General features: G+C 41.1%; 1 protein-coding gene across 1 annotated transcript in view; it reads right to left on the reverse strand.

The window, feature by feature from the left end:
- Nucleotides 1-12,950, reverse strand: part of zgc:152863 (uncharacterized protein LOC562658 homolog) — a 33,305-nt gene extending 20,355 nt beyond the window's left edge. Inside the window, exon 1 of the mRNA XM_028797213.2 lies at nucleotides 12,744-12,950. The gene's annotated coding sequence lies outside the window, so the exon portion shown is untranslated. The remainder of the gene's footprint in view (nucleotides 1-12,743) is intronic.
- Nucleotides 12,951-22,344: the final 9,394 nt, after the last annotated feature.

Here is a 22,344-nt window from a genome sequence, read left to right on the forward strand (position 1 = left end):
AATGGATTTAGCTGGTTTAATACTATTATAATGTCAATATTGCAAGTTCTCTCTATGTTGGTGTGAATTTTCCTCCTGATACTTTGGTTTTCTTCCCACATCCCCAAAGACCTGTGTTTTGATTCATAGGCTCCAGTGTGAGTGAGCTGGAGTTGAAGAATATTATAGCATCTACATTGTGATGGTGTCCAAAATGTGCAAAACTTGAAGAACGTGGACCATTATCAACTAGCCACACCGGCTTTAGATGGGCGTCTCTGGTGGACTCTTGTTTGGCCCAGCATAGGTCTGTGAGTGTGCCCTCTGTTTCAGGCGGGCATCCCTTCCAAAGTTAGTGACAGCCAGCCTCGTGCTCTGTTGATAATAATTTGTGTCTCTCCTGTATTTTTGATGGGTTGAGGAAATGGATGGACGGATGGACTACAGATACTGATGGAGACTTGAAATTAGAGGGGAGCACAGCAAAGTCTTTGTGCCTGCAGGAGTGTGGTGTGCTGTCGTGGTTAAGGCTTTGGACTTCAACCCTAAGGTGGTGGATTCAAATCCCGTTTCTGACACGGTGTCACCCTTGACCTGCCTGTACTCCAACTGGAAAACCAAAAAGAAATTTTATTCATAAATGTAAAGGTGTCAGCCAAACAAGTAAATATTATTACCTGAGTCTTTAGTTATGAACATAAAAAAATGAAATTTAAATTACAATTATGTGAAAATGATCACTGTGTTGGCTCCCTGTAGAAGTGCATCAGGGGCGGCCTTAGGCATGTGCAAACTGTGCACCTGCACAGGGCCGCCAAATCCCAGGGGCCGCCACGCTAATATATATTGAATATAAAACAGAAAGAGAAAATAACGACAGAGCTGACGGCAATATGGCCAAAAAACATTGTGTTTCTTGTTAATTAGTACGCTGTATTTACTAATATCACTCGAGTCCGAGCAGTAAGCTATATGTAGTATTATAACGTTCTGCCGTAATGAGAATATCATGGGCCGACACTTGGTTTTCAAGGTACGGACACGCGCATATAGAAGCGTGTCATGAGCACGAGACGGCTATGCAGTGTCCGCAATGGACGTGGCCATCCGCCGTGCACAAGATACCATATTGACATTGGTGGGAAAAGGGGCCACCGATTCTTTCTCTACCCAGGGCTGCCACGAGCCTAGAGCCACCCCTGAGTGCATCTATCTATCTATCTATCTATCTATCTATCTATCTATCTATCTATCTATAATAATAATTTTTGCATTTATATAGCGCTTTTCTTACTACTGAAAGCACTCAGCAATTGCAGGTTAAGGGCCTTGCTCAAGGGCCCAACAGAGCAGAGTCCCTATTGGCATTTACGGGATTCGAACCGGCAACCTTCCGATTGCCAGTGCAGATCCTTAGCCACAGAGCCACCACTCTATCTATCTATTATATAGTACCTTTCCTATCTATCTATCTATCTATCTATCTATCTATCTATCTATCTATCTATCTATCACAGCTTTGTTCAAGATGGTTCTAGACATCTGGTTTTGTAGAACTGGTTAGATTTCATCTACAGGAATTAATTTTTGTGATGCTGATTAGAGACAGTCTCAAGTTTCTATCAAGCCGTCTATGCCTGTCTTGTCACGTCTGCACTACTGAAACTGTCTGCTGGCAGGAGTACCAGGATATGACACCACACAACTGTGAATAATCCAAAATGCTTTGGCACATCTTTTGTTCAACCAGCCAAAATGAGCGTGTGTCATTCCTCTTTTCAGATCACTACCTTTGCTACCTGTAGCAGCACATATTAAGTTCAAGTCCTTGATACTTGCCTACAGAGTAGTCAACAGGTCAGCATCTATAAATATGGAGACACTCATGAGGTCCTGCACTCCTTCTCGACAACTCAACTCTGTTGATGAACAATGTCTGCTGATGCCGCCTCTACGTGGTATCAAATCTCAGTTCAGGCTCTGCATGTGTAGCTCCCAGATGGAGGAATGAGCTGTCCACCTCCATTTGAAATTCTGATTCCCTCCATGTGTTTAAGAAGCCTCTGAAGACTCTCTCCACTGGTGAATTTCTTTCTGATATTAGCTGTTTGGTTTTATTATCAAGGAAGTGTAACTCACTTGTATTTTGTTTCTGAGCTTCTCACTTGTGGTAATCAATTTTCAAAACTGTGCCCCAGAGTGATGTTTACTCGATTATGTTAACCTCCGTTGTAAGTCGCTTTGGATAAAAATGTCTACTAAGCAAATGTAACCAATCTTTTCTCTAATACTCAGTTTTAACCACTTCAATCATGAAACTCATCGGTCGTCCTTTCTGAACCAATGTTTGAATTTCAGTCCAACCCGACCGGCACCAGTCAAAGCCCATTTGGAGCTCTAGGCAGAGTGGACGGACGTCGCCTCTCGTTGACAATATCGGGAAGTCGACAACCGGTTGGGTTGATCCCCTCAGTGGCCGGTGCGCGCACCCCTTTGTTTATAAACCACGGACTTACGGAGCGTGCGCACTTTTACTTTAATTAATGGCGCCCCTCAGAGTAAGGCGCCATGGGCTGCCACCTCTGTCACCTAATGAATTGACCTACTCTGTACCCAGCAGTATGTGTTAAATAAAAGTTAAAAAGAAATCCTGACACTTTTCTATCTACCCTTGGTTTCCTCGACTGCCAATGTGTGAACTGCATTCTGACAATGAGCAAACCACCACGTCACCGTGAAGCTCTTCCAGACTTGATTGCCATTTACAGTAACGTCTAACCCTCCAGCCCACCCACCACCAACACCATCCGCCGGGTTACCCGGACAAGACAAGACGTCAGGAACTGATCGTGGGTGCCTCTTATATACAAACTGGCAGCGGATTGTTTTGTCTGCCCACACGCCTACCAGCTCTGACATTCTGAACGGTCTGAGATGTGGGAGGCGACTGAATCGAAACACGTCACGCAGTTTTCAAAAGAATACAATTAGGTGGGATGTTTTTCCCACCGCTGAAGTACAAATCAGAAAGACGCACAGAAATTCGTGCCATGTTTCGTTATCTAAAACTTCTTGCTCTAGATGGGGGTCGCGAGGGGTGTGTGTGTTGGGGGGTTCTGGGGGAGAGACTTTCCTGCCACCTTGGAGGGACGCCCTTTCTCACAGACAGGATTTTGTTAAACGCGTTGCCATGCTGATGTTACTCGATACAACTGCAACATTTCAAGAAACGCCTTATCGCCGCACTGCTCAGAAGAGTGTACATCTATCTATCTATCTATCTATCTATCTATCTATCTATCTATCTATCTATCTATCTATCTATCTATCTATCTATCTATCTATCTATCCGATCGACACTGGGAGTGCCACTTTCTTTGGATTTTTCCAAAGTCCATCGGTCCGCTGCCGGCTGCTCCTCTCGTTTGCTCTTTTCGCATATCCTAGCTTGCTAGCGCAAGAACGGAGATTCAGTAAAAGCTCAGCGCGGTTCAATCGTACATTCCCGCAGTAACAGTCCTAAAGGGGCGCACGTGAAGGTGGAGCCCAAGCGCCTGTCGAGCCCTTTTAAAATAAGGCCATTATAGCGCTATCGTTCGCACCACAGAACCCACGCACTCACATTCAGAACAACCCAGTTTATGTTCGCCATGCCAGCGTATCCAGAAAGCCATGAGGAAGTCATGCCATGATGGGGTGTGGCGTGCAAAGTAAGTCGTGAGCACAGGGCTGAGCAGCTGCGAAGCGCTGCGCCACTCTGCCACTCACGCATTCACGATGCCAAAAAACACTCACTGATTACATTCTTAGGACTACTGGTTAGGGACTCTTTTTGCTCTCTAAACAAACTCAGTTCTTTGTGGCATGGATTCCATAAGATCCTTTCAGACTCTCGTCCATGTTGACACGATTGCATCACGCAAGTTCAGCAGATTTGTCAGCTGCACTCTGGCTGAAGGGGCGGACCGCCCCGAAGGGCACTTTTGAATAAACTTTAGCACGGGACAGTTTAGACTTTTTTTTTCCATAATTTTGTTTGATAGGGATTTGGGAAGCGAATGTGTGTTATCTATGTCAAAAATGACATCGTTGTTAATGTTTGAAACTGCTACAAATACATATGTTGCAAAGTTATATTTTACAAACACGAATCTTGACCAGTGCGCCGACTTACTCCGATCGAAGACGCTCTCCATCGACTTACTGTATTCCGGGGACAAACCCTTCATTCTCATTATTAACATTTTATTCATCTCTCAATCTCAAGATGAAGCAAACAAACGAGAGCGTTGCTGCTTTTAGAAAAAAGAAACAGGCGAGGGAAGAAATATTAAAAAAAGAACGAAGGGGCATTATTGAAATACCTCAATCGTAACAAATAGCCTACTTCGAAACCTAGTTAAAATTTTTGGCGTTTTTTCGTTTTTGCATATGTCACTCAGGCAGTCATTATCCAACCTGCTATATCCTAACACAGGGTCACGGGGTCTGCTGGAGCCAATCCCAGCCAACACAGGGCGCAAGGCAGGAACAAACCCCGGGCAGGGCGCCAGCCCACCGCAGTGTATGATATGTATTATGTATTATTTTGTATGGGGGGATTGGGAAGGGGGTTTGGGGCGACAAAAACTTCACTGGCTCCACATGCTGCGAATCTTGTGTTCTGCTACATCCAAAAGGTCATCTAGACTCAGGTCTGGTGCCTGGGAAGGAAGGCCATTGATGATCACTGAACTCATTGTCATGTTCAGTCTGAGATGACGTTTGCTTTGTGACATGATGTGTTGTCATGCTGGAAGACAATTAATTGTGGCCATAAAGGAATGCACATGGTCAGCAACAATAATCACGCGATGATTGATTTGGTATTAATGGACCCAAAGTGTGCCAAGATAATATTCCTCACATCATTGCACCACCACCTGCCCGGACTGTTGGCACAAGGCATTTTGAGTGCATTGATTCATGCTGTTGGTGCCAAATTCTAACCCTACCATCTGTGTGTGCTTCAGCAGAAACTGAGATTCATTAAAGCAGGTTAACATTCTCCTAGTCTCAACTGACCAGGTTTGGTAGGCCTGTGTTCACTGCAGCCTCGGCTTTCTGTGCTTGGCTGACAGGAGTGGAAGCTGATTTGGTCGTCTGTTGTTATAAACCCATCCACCTCAAGGATTCAACACGTTGTGCACGTTAAGATGCTTTTCCACACACCATAGTTGTACAGAGTGGTTTTCTGAGTTAACATAGCCTTCCTGACAGCTCAAACCCGTCTGGCCATTCTCCTCTGAGTTCTCTCATGAACTAGGCCTTTCTGTCCACAAAACTGCCACTCTGCTCAATGGATGTATTTTTGTTTCTCGCACCATTCTGAGTAAACCCTAGAGCCTGTTGTGCATGAAAATCCAAGGAGGGCAGCAGTTACAGAAATGCCCATACCAGCCTGTCTGGCACCAACAATCATGCCACAGTCGAAATCACTGAGGTTTACGTTTTTCCCCCCATTCTAGTGCTTGATGTGAACATGAAGTGAAGCGCCTGACCTGTATCTGCAGGACTTTGTGCATTGTGCTGCTGCCACATGATTGGCTAAAGAGATCATTTCCCGGATAAGCAGGTGTTCCTGACAGTTAGTTCTGTGACTGTTATATTTACAGATATGTCTAAACGCGGCTCTTTTAAGTATTATTCCATTTCGCAAGCTCCACTCTCATCAGTCCAAGGTGTTTTGCATGAATGGCACTGTTATTTAGCACAAGCAAGTCCGAGTCCAAAACAAACAGACGGGCTGGCAGCACACAGTGTGAGTGAACTCTTCAGACTGGAGGCTTTGCCAATTTTCATTTACTTTGGAAGAATCCCACAAATCAGTCATCTTTTAAAAACGGGCAGGTCATTAAATCTGCTCAAGAGGCCACATAAGGGGGAATGGAATTGATTTGGGGCTTCATCTTCATCTGGACTGCCTGAAAAATCATGGAGGGTGAAGGTGAATCAAAATAATAAAGCAGAGATGGTGGAAAACCAAGGACACCACCATAGGGTCTGGGTGCACACTGAACACCTTATAGACAAGAACCAGATGGGTTCAAGAAAAATAACTAAAATAAAACACCATTGAGCACCTCAGCACAGAAGTTAAGGAAGCCGTCGGCCTGACCACAGAGGTCTAAATGAGAAGTGAAAATCAAGTTCCTGTTTAAAGCGTCTGCAGCAGACTCACTGGTCACATCCTGAGCAGCAAGTGTGTGGCACTTGAATGTCATCAATTGGAAACATCCATCCATCCATTCATTTTCCAAACCTGGTTAATCCTTCAGGGAGGCTGGAGGCGATCCCAGCAAGCACAGGGCTCATGGTAGAAACAATCCATGGACAGATGAACACACACAAACACACACACAGGCCAGTATGGCATCGACAATCCACCTAACCTGCTTGTCTTTGGAGAGTGGGAGGAAACCGCACAAAACAGACAAGCTGCTCCGTCATATGGCGCCTTTCTAAAGTAAACGACTTGTCAAGCATCTTTATCACTTCTGTTTCTCTTATTCACATATATGCAGCTCTGGCTGATTTAAGGGGCTCAATGAGGGTCACAGAGTGAGTCAGTGGTCCTGTCACCTTGTAGATGTAAGTACTGACATGTTTTATATTTAAATTTATTTGCTCAGCAGATGCTTTTATCTAAAGCAACTTACAAATGAGGTCAACATAACCAAGTAAACATCAGTTTGGGGGACTGTTTAGGAATGAGTGTTACAGGACAAGGGGACAAAATTGATCACCGCAAGTGAAGACCCCCAGAACAAAATGTAGGCTTAGTTACACTTAAACGATCCGATCAAAGTCATTATCAATCAGAAAGGAAATTCACCAAACTGGAGAGTCTTCAAATAAAACACAATGCAGGAGCCCGAAATTCGAATGGAGGTGGGCAGAGCATTCCACCAGCTAGGAGCTACACATGAAGAGAGTCTGGATTGAGGCTTGATGCCATTACGAGGTGACATCACCAGCCACAGTTTTTCAGCAGACCTGAGTGGGTGAGAAGGAGAACAGGACCTCACAATTGCCTCCATATACGTGGGTGCAGACCTGTTGACTACCCTGAAGGCAGAAATCAAGGGTTTTAAACTTATTGATCTGAACAGAGGAGTGACACATGCCTGTCGTGGTGGGTTGAGCACCAGATGTGCCACTGCATTTTGAATAATCTACAGTGACTTTGTGATACATCCTGGTACTCCAGCTAGCAGAGAGCTGCAGTAGTCCAGATGTGACACAGACAGCATAGATAGCTTGATAAAAACCTGAGACTATCAATAATCAGCATCACACAAATGAGTTTCTGTAGATGAAACGAATCAGTGATACAAAACAAGATACCTATAGCCATCTCTAGCAAACTGGTGATAGATAGATAGATAGATAGATAGATAGATAGATAGATAGATAGATAGATAGATAGATAGATAGATAGATAGATAGATAGATAGATAGATAGATGTAATGAATTATTATTATTATAGATAGATAGATAGATAGATAGATAGATAGATAGATAGATAGATAGATAGATAGATAGATAGATAGATAGATAGATAGATAGAAAAGGCACTATATAATAGATAGATAGATAGATAGATAGATAGATAGATAGATAGATAGATAGATAGATAGATAGATAGATAGATAGATAAGGCACTATATAATAGATAGATAGATAGATAGATAGATAGATAGATAGATAGATAGATAGATAGATGTATAGATAGATAGATAGATAGATAGATAGATAGATAGATAGATAGATAGATAGATAGATAGATAGATGTAATGAATTATTATTATTATAGATAGATAGATAGATAGATAGATAGATAGATAGATAGATAGATAGATAGATAGATAGAAAAGGCACTATATAATAGATAGATAGATAGATAGATAGATAGATAGATAGATAGATAGATAGATAGATAGATAGATAGATAGATGTAATGAATTATTATTATTATAGATAGATAGATAGATAGATAGATAGATAGATAGATAGATAGATAGATAGATAGATAGATGTAATGAATTATTATTATTATAGATAGATAGATAGATAGATAGATAGATAGATAGATAGATAGATAGATAGATAGATAGATAAGGCACTATATAATAGATAGATAGATAGATAGATAGATAGATAGATAGATAGATAGATAGATAGATGTAATGAATTATTATTATTATAGATAGATAGATAGATAGATAGATAGATAGATAGATAGATAGATAGATAGATAGATAGATAGATAGATAGATAGATAGAAAAGGCACTATATAATAGATAGATAGATAGATAGATAGATAGATAGATAGATAGATAGATAGATAGATAGATAGATAGATAGATGTAATGAATTATTATTATTATAGATAGATAGATAGATAGATAGATAGATAGATAGATAGATAGATAGAAAAGGCACTATATAATAGATAGATAGATAGATAGATAGATAGATAGATAGATAGATAGATAGATAGATAGATAGATAGAAAAGGCACTATATAATAGATAGATAGATAGATAGATAGATAGATAGATAGATAGATAGATAGATAGATAGATAGATAGATAGAAAAGGCACTATATAATAGATAGATAGATAGATAGATGTAATGAATTATTATTATTATAGATAGATAGATAGATAGATAGATAGATAGATAGATAGATAGATAGATAGAAAAGGCACTATATAATAGATAGATAGATAGATAGATAGATAGATAGATAGATAGATAGATAGATAGATAGATAGAAAAGGCACTATATAATAGATAGATAGATAGATAGATAGATAGATAGATAGATAGATAGATAGATAGATAGATAGATAGATAGATAGATAGATAGATAAGGCACTATATAATAGATAGATAGATAGATAGATAGATAGATAGATAGATAGATAGATAGATAGATAGATAGATAGATAGAAAAGGCACTATATAATAGATAGATAGATAGATAGATAGATGTAATGAATTATTATTATTATAGATAGATAGATAGATAGATAGATAGATAGATAGATAGATAGATAGATAGATAGATAGATAGATAGATAGAAAAGGCACTATATAATAGATAGATAGATAGATGTAATGAATTATTATTATTATAGATAGATAGATAGATAGATAGATAGATAGATAGATAGATAGATAGATAGATAGATAGATAGATAGAAAAGGCACTATATAATAGATAGATAGATAGATAGATAGATAGATAGATAGATAGATAGATAGATAGAAAAGGCACTATATAATAGATAGATAGATAGATAGATAGATAGATAGATAGATAGATAGATAGATAGATAGATAGATAGATAGATAGATAGATAGATAGATAGGAGAGGCACTATATAATATTTAGATAGATAGGAAATGCGCTATATAATTCATAGGTTTGAAAGACATCATGTAGACGGATAAGCACATATGAAAGTCACTATTTCATAGATTTTTGCCACTGCTTCACCATTTGCACCCAAATATTAAAAACACAGAAAAGTCCATTTCTCTGATGGACTTTAAGTATTTTAGATATTTGTTTTATCTATCCACACTGTATTTCTGTTACAATTAAAAATAAAGGTGCTTAAATTATTCTTTAATGAGTTATGTGGCTCGTCATTGAACCTTTGCTTGACAATTTCATTGCGGGCAGAGTTCCTTACATATGACATTGGGTCTTTGGGCTTTGAAAAGGTATGTGGACAAAAACAGAAATCTTTAATGCATAGTAGGCTTTCTAACAGATCAAGAAAACCTGAACGTAGCCTGTGTTATTGTATACAGTGAGAGTCATTTTAAGATCAGGAACCCATTGGTGTTCCACAAATCTGTTACATCTATTTATGGTTATTTATGATGCAAGGTAATGATTTCAGTAGGTAAGACAGAAGCTTTAAGGTAAGTTAGCTCTGCTCGCTAACAGCGGTGGACCTTGGGGCTCTTTCGCAATCAGCAATGAGGTCTGGGTGACGACTGTTATCTTCCTCAATGGGGTTGTTCCAGGACAGGCCATCACGTATTTTTTAAACAAATTTAACCACTACATCTCAGATTTTGAGTAATATTTGTGTGCCGGATCATCACATGTCAGAGTCACTGGTGTGAATAAAATTTCCCATGCCTTAGTTTGAGTGCCTGAGAGTGGTGGCATGATGCATGTTGATGTGTACACACAAGTGAGAACTTCACTGGACTCTGTAAAAGTGAACATCTTCTTTCGGCTGTTCCCGTTAGGGTTGCCACAGCGGATCATCTTCTTCCATATCTTTCTATCCTCTGCATCCTGTTTTATTCCAATACACGTTCAAACATTTTCAGAGTCTAAATCTTGAATCTTAAAATATAGATGGTTATGACATCGCTCTGAAAAACCGCTGTATTTTCTTTCTAACTGGCACCTTTATTTTAAGTGTGTAAATCACTACGGCGAGGAACGGCCACTTCCATTGCACCTGCGTGCAAAAAAAAAATAAAGTGCCCAATCAAGAACTGTGGGCGGCACGGTGGCGCAGTGGGTAGCGCTGCTGCCTCGCAGTTGGGAGATCTGGAGGCCTGGGTTCGCTTCCCGGGTCCTCCCTGCGTGGAGTTTGCATGTTCTCCCCCTTCTGCGTGGGTTTCCTCCGGGCGCTCCGGTTTCCTCCCACAGTCCAAAGACATGCGGGTTAGGTGGATTGGCGATTCTAAATTGGCCCTAGTGTGTGCTTGGTGTGTGGGTGTGTTTGTGTGTGTCCTGCGGTGGGTTGGCACCCTGCCCAGGATTGATTCCCTGCCTTGTGCCCAGTGTTGGCTGGGATTGGCTCCAGCAGACCCCCGTGACCCTGTGTTCGGATTCAGCGGGTTGGAAAATGGATGGATGGATGGATCAAGAACTGTCGTCTGTGACCTCAACAAAATCTCCGCCGTCCCCGGCCTCCTCTTACCACCGCGATTGTGGTCGCGTTGTCCACGTGTTCTCGCGGCTTTTCCCACGCGGGCTCTGCTTTCCTTTCACTGTCCCGGATGTTAGATTTATTGGAGCCAATGACTCAGCCCAGAGTGGGTTTACTTTGATGTACCGGCTTCTCAGCCAGGGCTGTTTCCTACTTTGGTCTCGATGCTGCGTGGATGTGAAGCACCTGCTGCTCTCATTTCTTGTGGTAGAGATGAAGAGTGTCACCCGGTAAGTATTCAAAAGACACTCGTGGGGTGTCACGTCTCTCTCTCAATCTGACGTTGGCCTTTGCGGCGTGAGCGGCTGCCTCAAGCTAAGTGGTTGTGCAATGGATTACGGGTGTTAAGATACGAGGCAGGAACTGTGCGGTTTTGTGCTAAACTTCTGAGAATCAGGTTGTGCCCAATATGTTGAAATTGTACGGTATATTCTCACATTGACCCATTGACATGCACAACGGTCGTGTACCGGCAGGCCCAGTGCGAGTTTGGACTGCTCCAGTTTCAAAAGGGGTTTCCCGGATGTCCACTTTTTGCCCTTACACCCGTTACAAGTTTTTTTTTTCCTTTACTTTCGCAAGCCAATGACATCGCTGATCTTCTCAACATACCAGCAATAATTCATAAACTCGAAAATCGCCATGCATTATAACAGGACATTTTGGGCGATATTTTTTATTTGTCATTTTAGCACCTCCTGTATATATTTACAGATCTTTATATTTATTTATGGCAGTCTGTCCATTGTTTGAACACACAAGTCCGTTCCAAATGCTCGGGGAGTTGAATCTATCGGGTCAGCAGCGGGCAAAAAAGAAAAATCTGGCAGTCCATCACAGATATCCAGAAAGCGATTCTGGCTCATCCTAGACCAAATACGCAACTGCTTCTCTGGAATAAGGAAGGAAACCGATAGAAATTCCAGGGCATACCGGGATGGTTACGTATAATGACCATCCAAATAATGAGAAATTCAGGACCGGGGACCGCAGCCGGGAGGTAGTAATGTTTAACACTAAGTCATCACGTCGCCCCTGATATTACGAATACATGTGAACCACGGGGGTAATGAATGTATTCATTGCTATTTGAACTCTTAATAACACGGCGTTCTCGTTTTAAATATGCACACGCATTGAGGGACACTTTAAGGGAAGCTGTGTGATTCATAAGTCTGGTTTCAGAGGGGCGATCTTTAAATAGTCACTTCTGCAAATGAGTGAGGTTATGTCTTTGTCAATGGATAATAGCTGTTTAATATATTAATAAAGTAATAAATCAGGAATTGTTTAATATATCAACCTTGTAAATAATCTCAAATATGAAAACAAAACGAAACCCTTGTCACAGCTGCCATAAAAGTACTTACTGACAGGGAAACTTACTGACAGGGAAAAGCAACATTATGCTCTGTCAAGACATTATGTGATCTTTTTCTCCCGGAACCCATAAATCTATCAGTGTAGCTTCAAGCACCAAGATGGGACCAGGCACGCGTGGGACGACAGTTTAGAATCATAAGCATCCAAAGACAGCCCACGCGTACACGGAGAACATGTACACTCCACACGGACTTTGGAATCGAACCCAAATCCCAGCTAGAGCATTGCCACTGATACGACAGTGTCTTTGAACGTATATAGATGCCGACCTTTTCATGGCACCAATACACAAATCTGTAACTGGACATCTGAAGCTCAGTGGACTCTCCAGAGAGCCGCTTGTTTAAATGTCCCGCAAGCACTTACCTCAGAGTTCAGAGATTCCGGCGCGGAGGAGGACGTAGAATGCGAATCCGAAGACGAACAGAGTTGAGCTGCCTTAGTGTGAAAGCTACACTTTCTCTTCGTTCGCCCGACCTGCCCGGTCCAGATGAGAACGTTTTTGGTGCTTCGGATTTAAAGGAGCAACTGTCAGTTATACTGTAGTGCGCACCGCTAGGCTCCAGAAGACCCGCCTCTGTCCGTGACGTCGGCCTACGTCACCGTCCCAGGAAACGAGTCACTTCGAGGAACGCAGTCGCTGATTTTTTTTTGTTTTCCTTATTTGTTTATAAGTAGGGATCATTGAGAAAACTGGAAGACACTTAGTCCTGTGCAGGTCCTTCGTGGCATCATCGTGTACCAACGCCCCCGCCTCCCCGCACAGTGACAGCGAGCGTTCTCCGTACAGAACGTGAGCGCTTCCTCTCCTCGTCGTACCTCTGCTATCTGAGCGCAGTCCGAGTGCTGGGTTTCAAGGACACGATAAGAAGCAGCCGCTATCCTTGGCATTCAAATCAAAGTAAGCATGCCAATAAAATATTCCATTCACTTTTGATCTGAATGAGAACTTCATAATAGCAATAAACCTTTAGGCTTGGATCAACAGCATTTTTTAATAAAGCGCCTTTCTAAGAATACCAAGAGCAAGTCTAGACTCCATGGTCAAGTTTAGAATTTATCCCGCCCCTCCATCCGTGTGACTTTTAAGAAAAACATTTATCTTGTTTGGGGTACTTAATTTTAATTTGCACATAATTATTTTCATTTTTAGTTTATCCATACATCCTTTTCTATTATTATTATTACTTAGCTGATGTCTTTATCCACTTACAATACTTGAGAATGCAAATGGTTACATTTCTTTTGTTTTCTTCATTTGGAGCAGAGGCAAGTGAAGTGTTCTTGGTCACACAGTGTCGGTAGCACGATTTGAACCCACAACCTCAGGGTCTGAAGACCAAAACCTGAAGCACTACACCACACTCCGTGCATTATCCAGGGTAGGGTTTGCCTTTAAGGTGAAGCCTATCCCAGCCAGCAATCCCTGGATAGGGTGCCAATGCATCGTAAGGTGAACATACACACGCACACACACACTCGCTCCAATTTAGCAGCACCTGGAGGAAATCCATGTGGACGTGGGGTGGACATGCAAACTCCACACAGTGAGTACTTGGGACATAAACCTTGACCTCCTTGTTGTGAGGCAGCAGCATAACCACAGCACCACTAGTTAAATTATTTTATTTTGATTAAAGTTTATGTTAGAGATGCATTTTTGTTCTTGGTCACTCTCAAGGAGGAGTTGGCACATTTTCTCTGTGTCTTTGTGGGTTTTCTACAGGAGTTTCAGTTTACTTTCCACATTGTTCTAGTTCTAAAGAAGGTATGTGATTTGTCATCAAATGACTACAGACCAGTGGCACTTAACATTTCACATCATTAATACCTCTGAGAGAATGGTCCTGGACTGTGTGAGTTCTCTTGTGGTAGACCACCTGGACCAACTGCATGTTGCCTATCAGACAAAGAATAGAGTGGAGGATGCCAATATCCATTTGCTGCACAAGGCTTATCTCACCTGGACAAGCTGGTAACACTGTGAGGGTGTGCTTCTGGTGTCCAGTTTGTGAGACTCAAGGAATGTGTCTCTGATATGAATTTGAGCAACTCTGGAGCACCACAAGGAACAGTTCTGTCTCCTTTCCTCTTCACCCTGTACACATCTAACTTTATATGTAACACCAGGGCATGTCACTTGCAGAAATTCTCAGAAGATTCTGCACTTTTGAGTTTTATCGATAAGAGGAATGACACAGAGGACTGGAGTCAGGTTTAGAATTGTCTGCAACTGAACATCAGCAACACCAAGGAACTGGTGATTGACTTTCACCACACCAAAAAGCCTCTATGTCCGGTCACTATTCAGGAAGTGGATGTAGAGGTGGTCCAGTCCTACAGTTTCATGAGGGTCAACATCAATGACAGGCTGAAGTGATCTCCTAGCACAGAAGAACAGTAGAAGAGCAGCAGATTCTTAGGAGAAGAAAAGGCACACTTTCAGACCATTAGAGGTGTTAGTGGAGGAGAGAATTAAAGCAAAACTGAGTGCCATTATGAACAATGCTGCACATCCTCTCTCTGACACACCAGCACCGAGGACCTTCAGCCAACAAATCATTCAGTACACGTGTGTCAAGAAACACAACTCAGAATCCTTCATACCTACAACTTCTTCTTTCAGCTGCTCCCGTTAGAGTCTGTCTTCCTGTCCCCTGCATCTTGCTCTATTACACCCATCACCTACACGTCCTCTCTCAATATGCCTTTATAATAACTCGCAGTGTCTGTGATTGCCAAGTCGGAAATTGTCTTTCGTTTTAGTCATTCTGGTGTATATCTGAGAGGGGGTTTGTTGTTTGTCATATTGTAATATTATTTATTTAGCTTCAGTAAAAGTCCAGTTTTTCTCCTTGCAACAAATAGGACTTTATCTTTATGTCTAATCCCAATACAAGGGAATAGGTCAGCATTCAGTTGAGTATGTTCAATAACTGTCTCTTTGTAGGGAAAAGACATCTGGACCAGGACTTTAATCCTGGAGGGTCACAGTGGCTGCAAGCTTTTGTTCAAACCACTTTCTTAATTAGTCACCAATTACTTCTTCTATTGGCACAGGCCTCTTTCACCTTAATTTTTATTTACTTGCCTTTTAAGATTCTGAGCACTTGTTTTCATTTTTACTTAACTAGCAGTCAAACAATGATAAGAAGCAAAGCATGCCAACATCTTACTAGTTAAGTCAGGGAGCTCAAACAATCCTGAAGGGACACAGTTTTCTCTCCGACTCATTTCCTAATTACAGGCCAAATCTTGCTGTTAAAGAAACCTGTTATTTAATTCTGTGGATTGTTAGCAGTAGTTCTCATATCTTCTTTTTTCTATTGATATATTTTATTAAAACAGATATTGTATAATGGGCACACCGGTCCAAATGAGATCAGTTTATTTGGATCAGTTGTTAGTTCATGTTATATCCCATTATTATTTGGCTCCTAGCGAAGGATAAAAGAAGCAATTCAGGGTTCTGAATTTGAGACGCAAGTCAATTATTATAATGACAAAAAATGGATGTTCCACTTGCAGCTAATCAGTTAACTAATGAAGAAAGTGGCAGTAATAGAAAGCTGCAGGCCTCCAGGATCTGAGTTTGACAGCCTTGCTACACAACAAAATGCTTAGTATTACGTTAAAAGAAGGGAGTTGATGTACACTTGTTTGCAATAAATACAGTGCATTCAGAAAGTATTTAGACCCCTTCACTTTTTGTTATGTTAATAGGTTAAAGCATTGGAGTGTATTCCAGCGAGACAAAGCAAACAAAAAAAGACACACAACTAGGGCCAATGTACTTAATGTGCATGTCTTTGGACAGTGGGAGGATCACCAGGAGAAAATACACACAGGCACAGGGAGAACATGCAAACTCCACACAGGGAGGACCCAGGACATGAACCCTGCAAGGTAGCAGCACAACCACTTCACCACCGCGCCGTCCACACCCCAGAATGAAAAAGTGAATACAGGACTTTGGAAATATGGTGCAGTGGTAGTGCTGCTGCTTTGCAGTAAGGAGACTGTGGAAGATTGTGGGTTCACTTCCCGGTTCCTCCCTGTGTGGATAGCGCTTTGGGTACTGAGAAAAGCGCTATATAAATGTAATGAATTAATATTTGCAGATCTCTCTATAATAAAAAAAATCTTGGGACGATACGAGACTTTTTAGCCTGGGACGAGACGTGACTTTCTCAGAGAGACACTTTCATGTCCCGCGAGACAAGACTTTGTGCCAAGAGATTTAACCATGCCTGGGGCTGGAAATAAAAGACAAAGAGTAGATGACAAAGTAGAACATCGTAAAGAATTCAAAAATGTTGGCGCAGTACACATGCAGAGCAGGTTAGAGATAATGGAAGTACGAAAATTCGAATGTCTCAAAAAAAAAAAAGGATAGTAAAGATCACATTAGCGCTAACAAACAGAAATTATTACTCGGTGTAATAATGGAACAGCAAAAAGAGATCGAATATATTGTTCGGAATTTTACTTTAAGTCGGAGACTTGTAGATCATCTAATTCGTGCTGCCATCAGGGAAAAGTAGTGTTTCTTCCCTACGAAGAGGCGTATCTGCGAGAATGAAAAGATTTGTTGTTTGGTGAAAGTGAAATCCACATACGCTGTCACGCTTGGGTCACAGAGTTGCAGAAACACAGGAGATTTTAGAGACAGAAACGTTATTCAAACACTTAACAGACATAGGTGTCTTTTAGGAGTGAATTGAGCTCCGTGTGTAGTCAGATGGGAAAGTTCCATCTCTCAATTAAAAGAAGAGAAAATCTTCCTCTTCATAGGGGCATGCCTCGGGATCTGGACCCCCAACAGGAGCAGAGGATCTCTCGGGGAGAAGAGAGACAAGGCAGTGAGACAAAAGGACAGCTGCTGTACAGGCTTTTATATGTTTGAAGTGGTGGTGGTGGTGATGGTGGTCAGGTGATTGACCAAAGAGGAGGTGAAAAACAAATATTTGTTTCCCATTGTGTCACCATTTAAGAGGGGACTTTGGAGGAGCGACTGCATCTCTTTAGGGTGTGTTTTGCCCACCTCTTCACAGCGTGAGTGGCAGAGATGCAAAGTGGCTGGTGCGTAGCGCAGGCATCGGTGGATTTGGGGTTGGCAAGCGAAGCGAGCAGGTGGCCCCTAGTTTATTAAAAATAAAAAAGTGAAATCACACAGTGCCACTAGTATTCAGACTGTTTGCTGTAACACCTGAAATTTGTGTCAGGTGTATTTCATTCTGTTCTTCATCACTGGGATGTTTCTACACCTTGTTTAGAGTTCGCCTCTGGTGAATTCCATGGTTTGGACATGAGGAAAGGTACATGCCTGTTTATAGAAAGACCCCACTGTTACACAAAAACCAAGCCATAAGGTCTTAGGAACTACCTGAAGAGCATAAGGACAGATTTGGAAAGGCTACAAAAACATTCCTTTAGCACTGAAAGTTCCAAAGAGCACAGTGGCCTTCTTAAATGGAAGAAGATTGGAATGACCACAACTCTTCCTAGAGCTGTCCACTCAGCCAAACTGAGCTATCATGGGAAAAGGACTTTTGTAAGAGAGGTGACCAAGAACCCAATGGTCACTCTGGTTGAGCTCCAAAGAACCTGTGTGGAGACGAGAGAAACTTCCAGAAGAACAACCATCACTATGCCACTCCATTGATCTGGGCTTTATGACAGAGTGGCCAGACAGAAGCCTCTCCTCAGTAAAAAGACACACGGAGGCCCTCTTGGAGTTTGCAAAAAGGCACCTAAAGGAATCTCAGACTGTGAGAAACAAGATTCTCTGGTCTGATGAAACCATGATCGAGCTGTTCAGCCTCGAGTCTATCTATCATGTCAGCAGAAAACCAGGCACCGCTCATCACCTGTGCAATGCCATCCTGATGGTGAAGCATAGTGGGTGCAGCATCAGGCTGTGGTCTGGGGGGCTAGTCAGAGTCGAGGGAAAGCTCAATGGAGCAAAGAGAATGTCCTTGGGTTGCTCAGCCAGAGGCTGGACTTGAACCCAATCAAACATCTCTGGAGAAACCTGCATATACCATAGCTGTCAACAAAGAGTCTCCACCCAGCCTGACAGAGTCTGAGAGGATCTGCACAGAAGAATGACGGAAATGCAGGCGTGGGAAACTTTTCATGTCGAACCCAAGAAGACTCCAGGCTGGAATCACTGCCAAAATTGTGAATTTCCCCCTGGGATTAATAAAGTTTCTATCTATCTATCTATCTATCTATCTATCTATCTATCTATCTATCTATCTATCTATCTATCTATCTATCTATCTATCTATCTATCTATTATATAGTGCCTTTCATATCTATCTATCTATCTATCTATCTATCTATCTATCTATCTATCTATTATATAGTGCCTTTCATATCTATCTATCTATCTATCTATCTATCTATCTATCTATCTATCTATCTATCTATCTATCTATCTATCTATCTATCTATTATATAGTGCCTTTCATATCTATCTATCTATCTATCTATCTATCTATCTATCTATCTATCTATCTATTATATAGTGCCTTTCATATCTATCTATCTATCTATCTATCTATCTATCTATCTATCTATCTAGATTTCAGGTTTTTTTTTTTTTTTTTAATAAATTTGCAAAGAAATCGAAACTCCTGTTTTCACTCTGCCATTCTGGGACATTTAGTGTTGCTTTGAAGGAGAAAATGAATGTAAATGATTGAAGTTGAAATGTAAAAAATAAAAAAGCGAACAGGTCTGAAACCATTCTGAAAACACTGTATTAAAAAGAAAAGACTTGTAAAGAAAATAAGAAAACGGGTGTATTAAAAATTACAGGCGCTCAGTCTCTACTGACCTGAACTCAAAGTACTTCTAATAATTTTAAAGAGCTGGAAACATGGGTAAAAAGGAGAAGTCCACCAAAGTGCAGGGGCCTTCTCAGAGGTGCTCCATCATGAGATTGTGGAGGTAAACATTAATGTCAAACTATTGGCACATTTCAGAACCTGCTGTGTCTTCCTCCGGGCATAGAGAAGGGAACCGGCCACCCAGCCCATCAGAGCTCGCCAGTCCTATCCACTTAAGACTGAAAGACTTTGAAAGACTCTAAAGTCCTACTGTCTACCTCAGGGCTATTCAATTACAAATTCAGTTGGGCCAGAATTTCAAACCAAGAAATGTAGCTGGTCCAGACATTTTCAGTGGCCAGTAAGCAGCAGATAATGACACATTTTAAACCAACACAAATGAATGTACTGAAAAACAAGTACTGTTTATTCGTGGTTGCCTTTTTTTTAATTTGATCACATCTGACACCGGCACATCAATAAGTGCATAAAAACAATTTTAAAAAGCGATAACTGAAAAGAATATGAAGTTGAAGCAATATTTTTTCCACTTTTGAAATAAAAATAATAAACATTTTGGTCATTTCTTACCCAGTGTCATCTCAAAGTGCATAAAAATTGTAAAGTATTAGCAATAACATTTGTTTCCCTTTTGAAATAAATTAGATTGGTCATATAATAATTCTTTCCTTTTTATATAGCGCTTTTCTCACTACTCACGCGGGAAGGACCCGGGACGTGAGCCCACGATCTCCTTACTGCGAGGTGGCAGTGCTTCCATTGCGCCACTTTTCTTAACTCTTCCAAGGACATCTCGTATCATCTATATGCAGATGATATACAGCTTTATTTTTCATTTAAGCCTAGCCAAATTAATACTTTGGTCACTTTGCTTGATTATCTGTCTCAGGTTTAACGACTGGCTCAGTAGTAATTACTGTACCTGCAGTTGAATTCAGGAAAAACTGAGGTACTAATTGTTGCTCCTTCTGTTCTTCATTCAGAGATCAGTTTAAAATGATCTTCTGTCTCTCGTGTTACTAAGTCGAGTCTACGTAACCTTGGGGTTATTTTTGACCAGTCCCTGACACTTGATGAATATATTTTTTTTTTGTTCTTTATTTCACCTTATACAATTTATTGTATTAGGAATTTGTTAGTTTTCACATACCCCTTGGGGTTAGAGTGCAGGGTCAGCCATTGTACAGCGCCCGTGGAGCAATTACAGGTTGAGGGTCTTGCTCAAGGGCCCAACAGAGTAGGATCTCTTTTGGCGGTGACGGGGATTCGAACTGGCAACCTTCGGGATACCAGCGCAGATCCTTAACCTCAGAGCCACCACTCCGCCCAAACAGTAAATTTGCAGGGGAGCTGGTTTCGAACTCACGACCGTTGGATTAAAAGTCGACAGCTCTAACTGCTGCACCACAGAAGCTGAATATGTAAGGTCAGTCAGCCGCTTGTGTTTCTTTCATTTAAGAAATCTCTCAAAACTAAGAAATGTTGTTTCAAAATCAGAATTGGAGATGCTTGTTCATTCTGTTATTTCCTCACAGCTTGATTACTGTAATGCTCTCTCACGCCTTCAGTTAGTTCAAAATACAGCTGCCAGGCTCCTAACCAGGCGCTACCCAGAGTGATCATATCACCCCCATTTTGCACACACTGCACTGGCTCCCAGTGTTTTATAGAATTCATTTTAAAGTTACTTTCAGAGCTTTGCATGGACAAGCTCCTGAGTACCTAACCAGCCTGCTCCAACGCCATACAGCTTGCTGGACTCTAAGATCTGGGCAACAGGGCCTTCTCGTTGTCCCACGCACTCGGCTAAAAACCCGTGGGGATCGTGCCTTTCAGTCTGTGGCACCAAGAACTATGGAATAGCCTGCCTTATGGTCTGCGTGGAGTCAAGTCTGTTGATTCTTTTAAAAAACAACTAAAAACATTTCTTTTTAAATCAGCTTTTAATCAGTGCTGAACAGTTCCAGTTTGTTTATTTTTTGTTTTTATTAGTTTTCTTTTGTTTTATCTGTTGTATTTATACTGTATTTGCTGTTCAGCGCTCTGTGACCTTTTGTCTGTGAAGGGCGCTATATAAATAAACTGCTACTACTACTACTACTATGTATATGTGAATAAGCACATCACAAAGTTCTTTTTAATTGTGTTAAATGCACGATCAAAGCTATCAGTGCACAGACCCCTAACAAGTGATAACAGTAACTAACGCCCACGAATACAATGTCTACTGCATGCCGAAGAAACGCAGGTTTGTGTTAAACCACCACATGTGTGATTTGGCATGGCTTTGTTACACATCCTGCATTATGTTGATATTGTGACGCATCTCACTCGCTACTGCATGAGCTGTGGGGTGGGTGGGGATGGTTGGTCGGTCTTGGGGGAAACCACTTTGTAGCCACCTCCCTAGAGAGAGCCGAGTGACAGGATTAGGGTGAGAGGAGTGTTGGTAAAAGAGCAGGAAGAGGCAGAACACTGGAAGGCTACCTTTGTTTTCTCTTCTTTGTTTACTTTCTTGAATATGAAGTATAGGCGAAAGTATTGTAGTCTTCCAAAGATTCGATGTTGACATTTTGATGAATCTCGACGTTTTAGACCTCCCTGACTTTCTCGTATACAAGGTATAGGGAAAGTATTGTAATCATCCAAAAATTCAATTTCCAGATTTTGATGAATCTTGACGTTTTAGACCTTCCCGAGTCCAAAATACCATTTTTGGAATTATGTCTGTGTATCCATCTGTGTCTGTGTGTGTGTAATGATAACCTGATTCCGCTTTCACTTAGGTCAACCAAATTTTGCATACAAGTATTAGGTAAAAAACGTAGATTTCTATCAACTTTTGGGCTATTTAAGCCATCCCGGAAGTGGTACTTTACCTTTTATTCAAGCAGCCGCAAAGATTTTTTCAACTTTTACTTTTATAATAATTGTTCAAGATATTATTAATTTGATTTAATTTGTTGTTGATGGTTCTTTAATATGCATAATATAAAAATATAATTATTGTCTTGCGGTTTACTCCTCAAATATCCATCCCCATATCTGAGTATACAAGAAAGTCAAGGAAAGACCACTCCTGATTTATTTATTTATTTTGTTTGTTTTGG

Source organism: Erpetoichthys calabaricus, chromosome 1, assembly GCF_900747795.2.
Source record: "Erpetoichthys calabaricus chromosome 1, fErpCal1.3, whole genome shotgun sequence".
Taxonomy (NCBI): domain Eukaryota; kingdom Metazoa; phylum Chordata; class Cladistia; order Polypteriformes; family Polypteridae; genus Erpetoichthys; species Erpetoichthys calabaricus.